The following is an 11,842-nucleotide window of genomic DNA, read 5'->3' as shown; positions in this document are numbered from 1 at the left end:
ATGGCTTAAAGACTGGTTGCAGAAAAGCAAAAAAATATTACTCATTGCTACAGAGGAAAGTCCCTGGGAGGAAAGTTGAACTCCCATATATACCACCAGTGAGAGTGACATAGGTATTAATTTTCTGAAGGGCAACTTGGCCATATGAGGCAGGCATCTTTAAAGGAATATACCCTTTTCCCTAGAAAGAACAAGTTTTAGTATTTACCCTAAATAAATACTCAGAAATGTAGACAAGCTACATGTACAGAATTGGTCATCACAGTGTACATTTTTATCGTAAGTGCTCAAGGTATTGGATTTTATTTGGCACATTTTGGTCTGCCTAGACAGTTGGAGAAGGAGCCCTGGTGACATCGTGGTTAGGCCTTAGGCTGCAATCTGAGAGGTCAGTGATTCAAACCACCAGCCAGTGCCAAAAGAGAAAGACAGGACTTCCTATTCCCGTAATGAATTAGTCTCAGAAACTCACAGGGGCAGTTTTACCTTGTCCTACAGGGTTGCTGTGAGTTCGAATTTACTCAGTGGCAGTGAGTTTCATTTTTGAGTTTTATGCAGTTGCAGAACACAGCTATTTAAAAAGTGTAGTTTTAGAAGACTATTTACTTGATATATGCATTGTTATAAGAGCTGTTAAGAGGCCCCTATTAATAAATAAATAAAAATAAAACAAGCTAGCGGAAATAGAAGACTATTTACCAACATGAGAAAATGTTTATAGTATGATCTAAGTGAGAAAGTATTGTCTAAAAGAGTACATATAAGACTTATAGACTAGTATCCAACTTATAGACCTGATTTGGACTGGGCTGGGATGTTTGCTTGATATATAATTACTACTTGATATAAAGCTCTCTCTTACACACAAAAAAATAAGAAATAAAAGAGTATGTATAATATATTTTTTTTGTCTGAATACATCCTGAAGTAATAAAACAATGAAGGACACATATTTAAATGTTCACATTGATTAACTTTTTGTAGTTAGTCTTTTCACTTTAATTTAGTTGCATATTTCAATATTATTTTATTGAACATATTTCTAAATAAAATAAAAATTTATGTCCTATCTCTACTAAATTATGAAAATCTAGGCTTTCTGACATGGCTAGAGAAGAAGGCCAGTACTTCTACATTTTGCCATTGAAAAACAATGAATGATTAGCTTATCTCATTTAGAGAAGCTCATGATGGACCAAGGCAAATAGCTATTACAACCTCGTATAAATTGAAATGTTGAGTACAATTGAAATAATTCTTGTTATCAGATGCAATTGAGTTGATGCTGACTCAGCAATCCTATGTACCACAGTAAAAAAGACATTTGCCAGTCCTCTGCCATCCTCACAATTACTATGTTGGAGCCCATTGTTGGAGCCAAATGTCAATCCATTTTGCTGACATCTCTTTGGGGGTTGACTCTCGACTTTGCTGAGCATGGTGTCCTTTTCTAGAGATTGATCTCTCCTGATATCATGTCTAAAGTTTGTGAGACAAAGTCTCATCCTTGATTCTAAGGAGCATTCTGGGTCTACTTCTTCCGAGACAGATTTGTTTGTTCTTCTCGCAGTCCGCGGTGATTTCACTTCTTGGTCAACACCATTATTCAAACGCATCAATTCTTCTGTGGTCTTTCTTATAAAATTTGGAGTTTCTTTTTCACTTCAAAAAATGTCATGATTATAAAAATAATATTTCATACAGTTGTAAAGATACCAGGAGAAAGTCTACATCAATCTTTTATCTTATGTATTTCTGTCTGTTTGTAATCTGTTTCAAATTTTTTGTTGTTATTGAGCATACACTCAGCAGACTACATGATTTCAACATATTTCACATGGCCAACGGAGTGGCATTAATTATATTCTTTGAGTTGTACAACAATTTCCACTCTCCTTTCTCAGGTTGACAGATTTGAGAACATTAACTCATTCGTCCCTAGATTTCCTCTGTTGTTAATTTGAATCCAGATAGATAGCCCTTTGTGAACACAACACTCAAGGCAGATGTTCTTTGCTAGTTAAGCTAAGGGACTGTTTCATTTTAAGAAGACTGCAAGGGGGTATTTTTGGTTTAGGTTTAAAGGTAATCTCAGGGCAATCGTTTCAGAGGTTCATCCAGCCTCCATGATTCCAGAGAGTTTGCATTCCATCATGAGCATTTGAAATGCGCTTCTTTATTTCCCCCACTCGATGAAGATCCTTCTATAGAAGAACCTTGGTCAAAATGTTCAGAAATGGCAGCCAACCATCATCTCGTGCTTCTGGTCTCATGGCACAGAACTCAGGTTTTCAGGGAGGCAATTAGCCACACCTTCAGTTTCCCCCTCCTGTTGCTGACTCTCCTTCCAGGGAAATGGACACCAAGCGCTGTGTCTTGCCTGGCTGCTTGCTTTTGAGATGCCAGGCACTACACAACAAAGTTGGACCTACAACCGAAGCATTAAACATATTATTAAGTTAATTACCTGGGATGTCCCATTGAACTGTGACTTTAACTCTCAGGGAACCAAATCCCATGAAATGTTTAGTTTTACAGGATTGGGGCTGTTGCTGTTGACTCTGAGTCACTGTGACCTTATGAATGTGTGAAACATTGTCCAGTCCTGCATCATCTCATGTGCAGATCTGGTTTTGCAGCTATTGTGTCAATCCATCTCACTGGGTGTTTCACTCCTTTTTGCTGACCTTCTACTTTACTAGGAGTAGGAATCAACTAGAAAGCAGTGAATTTGGTTAGAGGATTTTCCACATTACCTAACATGATCTTTCCTGAGATAAAGCAGAAAAGCCAACCTCACTGCCATTGAGTTGATACTGACTGAGAGTAACTGTATATGGCAGAGTAGAACTGTCCCTGTGGGATTCTGAGACCTTAAATCTTTACAGGACCTACAAACCAGCTGGTGGTTTCGAACTGCTGATCTTGATGTTAATATATCAGTGGATAACCCATTACACTACCAGGGCTCCTTTCTTTCTTTCTTTCTTTTTTTCAAGGAACCTGAAAGAATCTTGCAAATAATTTATTTTTCCATTATGTAATTAAATCTTAAAATTTTAAAAAATAAATCATTTTACTAGGGGCTCCTATAGTTCATAACAATTCATACATCAATTGTATCAAGCATATTTGTACATATGTTGCCATCATCATTTCCAAATATTTTCTTTCTACTTGAGCCCTTGGTATCAGCTCCTCTTTATTCCCCTTCTTTCACCCTCCCGCTCTCGAGAACCCTTGAAAATTTATAAATTATTTATATTTTCATATTTTATACCTCTGCCTGTCACCCTACACCCACATTTCTGTTGTTTGTCCCCCTGTGGGGGGTGTTTCTATGTCGATAATTGTGATCAGTTCACTTTTGTCCCTCTTTTGCCCCCAACTTTTCCCTACCCTCATGGTATCGATACCTTCATTACTGGTCTTGAGGGTCCTGGATTCTGTGTGTGGAGAGCTCTTCTCTGTAGCTGTGTACATGCTCCAGTGTAGCTGGATTTGTAAGCTAGAACTTGGGTTATGATAGTGTGGAGGAGGAAGCATTAAAGAACTATAGGAATGTTTTGTGTGTGCTATACTGCACCCTGTCTGGCTCGTCCCTTCCTTGTGACCGTTCTGTGATGAGATGGCTAATTTGTCTACAGATATGCTTTGGGTCTCCATTCTGACCTGTCTTGTTCATATCAACATGTTTGTTTGTTTTGTGTCTTCTGATGCCTGATACCTGATCCTGTTATGGATCCTTTCTTGAGATACCAAAAAAACTCTCTGCCATCAAATCAATGCCGACTCAAAGTGACTCTGTAGGACAGGGTAGAACTGCCCCTGTGAGTTTCCAAGACGTTTTATGGGAGTAGAAAGCCCTGTCTCTCTCCTGAGGAGCTGGCTGGTGGTTGAATGCTGACTTTTTGGATTGCAGCCAAGGCATAACTTCTCCTCCATCAGGGTTCCTTCCTGAGATGAGGTCTGATAGATTATCCCCTAATCAAGTGCTGGACCAATGCACTCTTAATTTTCTTATCTGTGCATTTAAAAGGTGGAATTTGTAGTGGAATAGTTAGATAATAAGTAATAAGATCAACTACTTAATTTGAGATAGATTTTTCATAGAGCATCTATACAGTAACACATCTACTTCCTCCTTCCTTTACAATTATACCTAAATAACCATTGGGGATCTTGGCTGAAAGCAAAGAATACCAAAAAGATGCTTACTTGTGTCTTATTGGCTACACAAAGGTATTAGACTGTGTGGATCATAACCAACTGTGGATAACATTAAGATGAATGGAAATTCCAAAACACATAATTGTGCTCATATGGAACATGTATAATCATTCTAACAGAAAAAGGGACTACTACAGGGTATAAAATCAGGAAAAGTGATTGTCAGAATTATATCCTTTCACTATACTTATTCAATCTGTATGCTGAGCAGATAATCCCCCCGCCCCCCCCCCAAAAAAAACAACTATATGAAAAAGAACACATCATCATGTTTGGAAGAAGGATTATTAATAACCTGTGATATGCAAGTGAAACAATTTTGATTGCTGAAAGTGAAGAGGACTTGAATCACTTGCTGACAAAGATGAAAGATTGCAGCCTTCAATATAAAGTACAATTCAACGTAAAAAAAAACCCAAATCCTCATAACTAGACCAACAGGTAGCATCATGATAACTAGAGAAAAGATTGAAGTGGTCAAGTATTTCGTCTTGCTTTGATTTACCCTCAATACTCATGGAAGCAGCAGTCAAGAGATCAAAGGATACATGGCATTGAGTACATCTGCTGCACAAGACCTCTTTAAAGTGTTGAAACCCAAGGATGTCACTTTGAGGACTAAGGTGTGTCTGACCCAAGCCGTAGCATTTTCAGTTGCTTCATATGCATCTGAAAGTTGGACGTTGAATAAGGAAGACAGAAGAAGAATTAATGCATTTGCATTACAGTGTTGGCTAAGAATATTGAAAGTACCAAAATAACAAACAATTCTGTTGTAGAAGTATAGCTAGACGTGAAGATGGCAAGAGTTCATCTGACATACTTTGGATATGTTACAGAGACTGGTCTCTGGAAAAGGACATCATGCTTAGAAAAGTAAAAGGGCAGCAAAAAAGACGAAGAGCTTCCAGGAGATGGACTTGACGCAGTGGCTGCAACAGTGGACAGTATCCGGATGACTGTGACATGGCACAGGCCCTGGCTGTCCCGTGATTCATTCTGTTGTGCATGGGGCCACAATGAGTTGGAGCCAACTTGATGACACCGAAGAACAACCACGACTACGCGTGGTTACAGAATGGTACAGAATAGTGGCGTTCTGATGAAATTTACCTACGATCCAGTTTTTCGTGGATTCATTTCCTCAACCCACTCCGAGTCCCTCCAGCCTCAGCCATAATCCCAACCAAGCCATAGCTAAACTTGCTACTGTCAGATTGATTCTAACTCATCGCAACCCTACAGGACAGAGTAGAACTGCCCCCTAGGATTTCCAAGGCTGGAAATCATTATGGAGTCAGGCTGCTGCTCTTTCTCCTGTGGTAACAGCTGATGAGGGGCCCTGGTGGCATAGTGGTTGCGTGTTGCGCTGCTAACCTTAGTAGTTTGAAAGGACCAGATGCTCCACGGGGGAAAGATGAGACTTCCTACTACTCTCATTAAAAAGTAGTCTCATAAATCCAGAGGGGCAGTTCTAACCTGCCCTATGGGGTCGCTATTAGTCAGAATTGACTGGATGACAGTGAGTTTTTGTTGTTGAGCAGCTGGTGGGTCTGAACCATTGACCTTTCTGTTAGCAGCTGAGCACTTTAACCACTATGTCAACAGGCCTCCTTAGCCACAATCCCACATAGAGTAAATTGAAGCAGGTCAACAGGCATTATTATTATTATTTTATTTAAGAGAACATTTATTATAGTTTTTAAAACGACAAGGGGAAGACAAAGACATATTATCCAATTGGGGAAGACCATTCACATGGGGTCATAATGGTGTCCAAGGTTTTGCTGATATCCAGAACTTTAGAAAGGATAAAGGAAGTCAAGGAAAACTATCACACATATGTGGTAGGAGACAAATCAAAACACCACAGTTACAGATTTGTTACCAGAGTAGTAGACATGGGGCCATGATTGGAAAGAGTACATTGTGGTCGACAGAGGATCTTACATAATTGGTCCAGGGACCTAGGATACAAACAGGCAAGCTCCCATGAGAGATTGCCCCTCCCTGGGCTTACCAGGTGGGTGGAGGTAATGCCCTTTCCATTGCACTCTATATGAGGGCAACATTTTTTTATATCCCTGGTCATTTTCAGTGTGGATTTGATGGAGGTTTTACCCTTTGTGGACTCTGCAGATTGATTTGGGGTTTACACTGTCATGAGTAGCCTTCTGCATATCAGGTGCTCAGAATTTAAGCTCTAGTGCCCTTTCCTCCAATTATAGATTTTATTTATAATCCTTGGATCACATAGGCATGTGCATTTTCCTCATGGATTTAACTGACACTTCACTTAGATGGCTGATTTTTGAAAAACAAGCTTCTAAGACCTCAGATACTATTCTTTCTGATAGCCAGACACCATTAGATTTCTTCACCACACTTTGATATATGAGGGTAATTATTAAGCAGGGCCATATCATAAGAACTAGTTGTTCTTAGATGCAAGCTCAAAATCCATTCATATATCTAAGGCATATATATATATATATGTATGTATGTATATATATATCTGCTCCACTTTGTGGTAGCATTATTAGCTTTTTAAGAGTTAATATAAGTAAACTCTATGAGCCCCTTGGTAATTCTAATATTACTTTCATTAATCTAGCCTATGATATAGAACTTAAAATACTATGTGGTAACGGAAATATATATAGGAACGTTTTTAAAAATAAAATACATGTAATGTTCACTTATTCATATTTAAAAAACTTAAGTAACTGAGTCCAGTTTAAGAAAACGATGAGGGTAAGACACAGGCACAAATTTCAATAATGTTCATTTCTTAAGGCAGAACTATGTCTACAGAACTAATACACGTGAAAGTGGCATACGTGGTGGCCTTAAATTGTCTGTTATTGGACAATGTCAAAAGCAAGTGGTCTGAACCAAAGTCCAATGAGTTCCAAATTCACAAGCAAGTGTTTTTCTCAAAGTTGCAGGGTCAATGTGGTGATCTGTACCTAATTCATTAAGTAATATTAATTTAATATAAATGCCAACATTACTCAGGATTGTTGCTCACAGAATGGCCAGAAAGGTTCCTTTGGGTTCCCTAGCTTGTAGGTCTTTTTAAAAATGTAAATCCTCAAAGTGTGGATATCACTTTCAACTAATTCACATTAAGGTGTTATTGCCGCTCTCTCTCTCTCTCTCAGAACTGAGAAATAGGGAAAGAGAAGAGAGGAGGAAGGATATGGACAGGGAGAACGAGTAGGAAAGAGGCATAAAAGGGAAGTGGAGGAATAAGCATATTGTAAATCAATAATATTTAAAGATGAACTTTGCTTGCTTTAGTAATTTTTATCGACTGGACAATATTGTAAAGTAACATTGGGAAAATTATATTAAATAACTTTACTCATTTAAAGATATTTCTGAGGGATCCAGTGAGCACTACTGTGAATTGAAACACAAACTTCTTAAAAGCACAGATCTAGACATTTCATGGTATCTATTACAGAGAGCCAACCTGGTCTATTCCTCATAAATGAGAACTAAGTGTTTTATTCAGTTATCTCATAGATGCTATGAGTTTTTAAAAATGTGTGCAATCATGAAAACATTTTCTCAAAGTATGACAATATTATACATGCCTCCACATTTCCTTTCTACCACCACAGCACCCACTACCTTTGAGTGAATTTCTATGCATTGTCCCCCTGTCTAGAGTTTCCAAGAGGGTAAATCTTTATAGAAGCACATCGTTTCATTTTTCTCTCGCTGAGTGGCTGGTGCATTGAACCACTCACCTTGCCTGAGGACATGTTTCAGTGGGTTGCATTTGGCTGCTAAATGAAAGGTCAGCAGTTCGAACCCACCAGCCACCCTTGGAAGAAAGAAGAGGGAGGCCCCTTCCAGAGCAGTTCTGTCTTCTAGGGGTCTCTGTGGGTCAGAATCAGCTCAGTAGTATGTTTACAAGATTTGGGTAGTGTGTCAGTCTGGGTACTTTAGAGAAACAAATCCACAGAAACTCATGCATAAGAGAGAGTTTTATATAAAGGGTAAGTGCACCTCAAGAAAACATCCCAACCCAATTCTGCCCAAGCCCACAAGTCCAACATTAACCCATTAACCCATATGTCCAACACCAATTCACAAAGTCCTCCTCCATCTCACAAAACAGACGCCATGATGCCGACTGCAGGAGGAAAGTTGAGTCAGTGAATGTGTAAGCATCTCAGGACTGGCAGGGGTCTTCCCAAGGCTGCTTCAGCACCCAGGGCTGCATCAGGGTAGGTCCATGTGGCTTCTCCTTAGGGATGTCTTGCAGGAAATGAGCCTTGCCAGCTGAAGCAGGGAACTGGCGAAGGCAGCTGCACCCTGGTCCGACCATCACAAAGCAAGAGACCTGAGAAGTAGAAAGGCAAGGCTCACTGAGCCATTTAGCCCTCTACCCTTCAATTGACCCCACGTGTGCTTACTGGCCAGGTTGGCACAATAAACTAATTACTTCAGGTAGGAAATAGTTGATATAAAATTTTCCCTAAGTTTGCCTCTTTACCACTACTTTTCCAGCAAGCTGTGGTTTGCAAGTCATATGTGGCTCTTTCAGTACACACATGTGACTATGAAGTAAAATTTCAAATGAAAAGAAAACTATCATGGTTCCATTTATTAAATTTTATAGGCTATTATTCAGCTAATGGTAATTTCATTTGTTTGCAAAGGTGTATTTATGGCTTTAGAATAATTCTTAAATTGTTGGGAGGGAAATTAGAAATCTGTGCCCAACGTTTGCTGACTTCTGCTCTCAGTTTTCTAAAGAAAAGAAGCATGTCTTCTAAAAAGTCAGAGTATCTCACAGAATTCAATGACAAGAATACCACCAGGTCTCCCCAAGGATAGACGCTGAGGACTGGAGGATTGTCGGTGGTGCAAATCCTTAATTGCACGATGACTAATCTAAAGGTTAGTAGTTCAGACCCATTGAGAGGCACCTCAGAAGAAAAGTCACAGCCTGGAGACCCTATTGGTGTATACAACTACGCTACAACACATGCGGTTGCCATGGATTTGAATAAACTCCGTGATAATTGATCTGTCTTGCTTTTTTGGAAGAGGATTCTTGATATCATTTTTCTTTCTCTCAACTTCATTCCCTCCCCTCTATACACATTTAAGACCTTTAGTTTTCCTTTCTCTCTGCTTCCTGAACTCTACTTTTGCACAGCACATTGAGTAGGTTTGCCAGATTTTGCAAATAAAAGACACAATGCTCTGTATTTTATCTGGCAACCTTAACACCATGCTTTGCCAATCCCGTGACTGCAATTCCTGAATCTATCTGACCCAGAACGCTGAGGAAATTTACCAGAGTTTGCATCTCTATTCCGATTACAGAGGGGAGATGCTAATCGGCCCAATTTTGACGAGTGTCCACCGAGATTCCCTCCTATGATATTGGGACTAGTGCGTGGGGAAGTCACAGGGACCACCTCTGTAAGGGAGAAGAATGGTCAGAAAGGGGGGAGGTGCTGAAGTATTAGCCCAAACCGGCATCTCCTATATATAAATTGATTGTAAGTAAATATTACTGTGCATATAGAAGTAACTCTCTTGCAAGAGTTTCTTGTGCTCAGAGGGGAAGTTTTGTTGGCCTTTGTATTATTCCCTGGTGTCTAGCATTTGGTATGTCATACTTATTGATGAATTGAATTAAATAAGTAACATTTCAAAATTATTCTATTTCCCTGTGAATTTACATATCTGATCATGTGATATTCTAAGTCGCTAGCCATGTTGTTGTTCGGGACACTGGTGACACCGTGGGCTAAGTGTTGGGCTGTAACTGAAAGGCTGATAGTTCAAACTTACTGGCCCTTCTGTGGGAGAAAGATGAGGCTTCCGCTTCTGGGAAGTTGTACTGTCGTGGGAGCATACAGGAGCAGTTCTACTCTGTCGTATAGGGCCGCTTGCATTCTGAACGACTTGGTGACAGGTGGGAGAAAAAAGGAGCAGTTCTACTCTGTCGTAGAGGGCCACTTGCATTCTGAACCACTTGGTGACAGTGGGTTTGGTTCGGTTTCGTACCACAATGGAGCAGTTATGAAAAGGTGATAATTTAGTATAAGCAAGAGTCATTGAGAAGTTCAGCAAGTTAAAATAGCTTAAATATTTTCTCCTTTGCACTTTATACCAAATAAACATCTTTTCAAAGTACATAATGACCCCAGGAAGTTCACTGTATTACTCAATCATTAAGGAGGGCTTAAGTGATTCAAAGTTGCAGATTAAATGCCTTTCTTCTAATAAACATGAACAACAAAAACACTTTATGATGCATCACTGCCCTTTAATTTTCTTGCTCCAGTTCTGGACATTGACAATATTCTTTATGTAAGGATTTAATCATTTTGTGAGATTTCAGTAACTGATGACTTTTCAATTGTAAACTTTTGTACCAAGAACTAACTACAGGATAAAACCAACTATATTTTCAACAACCATAGCGCTAATGGATATGTTAGGATACCATCAACTCATTGAGGGTCTTGTGATTATGGAAGGTAGAGCATGTAGGGAAGGAAACTACACTTGGATCCTAAGACCTGATCTTGAAGACAAAACAGGACATGACCCAGGTTTGAATCCCAGCTCTGCTTAGCACTTATCTTGATGTCTCAGGCAAGTTTCATAACCTCTCTTATTCTTGGTAAAGCAGGGATAAATATGCCTACCCTGGCCACTTGACAGGGTTGGTAAAGAGATAATATATGTGACAGTGTTCTATAGATTATAAAATGCTTCACAAATATAAGATTATTATTATCATTGCTGTCTGATGCATTATGCTTATATTTTATATTAACAACTAAGAAAATCAATTTCATTACTATTGATGGTTAGTATGAGCTAGGAGTACAAATTGTAATAATTTAATAAGTCAAGAGAGAATCTTTCTGAAATAAATATAACTTTATAGATTTTATGCCATTAAGGAGAAAACTATTCTTATTTTTTTAATGCATGGTTTCAAATGATCACAAAACATGTTAGGCTTGGGTAGGATAAGAACTCCAATAGAAATTGCGGTAATAAATTCCTCATGATTGCTGGATTATTAAAGTTTTGGATTTTTGTTTTCCATTCTTGTAGCCACTGTCTCAGCTCTTAAGCTTATTTTGACAAAATGTGCAGAGCAAAGGAAAGCTGTTAGTGGCATCCACTGAGCCCTCACAGTGATGTTAGGATCAAGACCTCGTTTCTCCTTTCCTTTTTCTCCATGACCTTGAGCCTCACATTTAGGGAACGTTCCTCACAAAATGGTAGGAGGCATGTGGCAAAGCAAAGGCTTCTTTGAGGTGAAGGCTCTCCTCTGCTTGTTAAGAGTCTGAAAGATACTGGTTCTCTGAGAAAGATTAGAGTGTAGAATACCCTATGGGCAGTTTTACTCTGCCATAAGAGGTTGCTGGAAGTCTGAATAGGTTCCAAGACACTTATCATAACCAAAGAATGATTTTCAGACTTTGACCAGGGCCTAAAGTACATTGAAAAACCAGACAAACATAAACAAAATCTCTTGCCTTCAAGATAATTTTTGACTCACAGTGATCTTGTAGGAGAGAGTCAAACTGTCCCTTACAGTTTCTTTTCTTCTTTTTTT

This window comes from Echinops telfairi, unplaced genomic scaffold, assembly GCF_000313985.2.
Source record: "Echinops telfairi isolate 266 unplaced genomic scaffold, ASM31398v2 ScPeMD7_21;HRSCAF=78, whole genome shotgun sequence".
Classification (NCBI taxonomy): Eukaryota; Metazoa; Chordata; class Mammalia; order Afrosoricida; family Tenrecidae; genus Echinops; species Echinops telfairi.
This window is presented reverse-complemented; position numbering follows the sequence as displayed.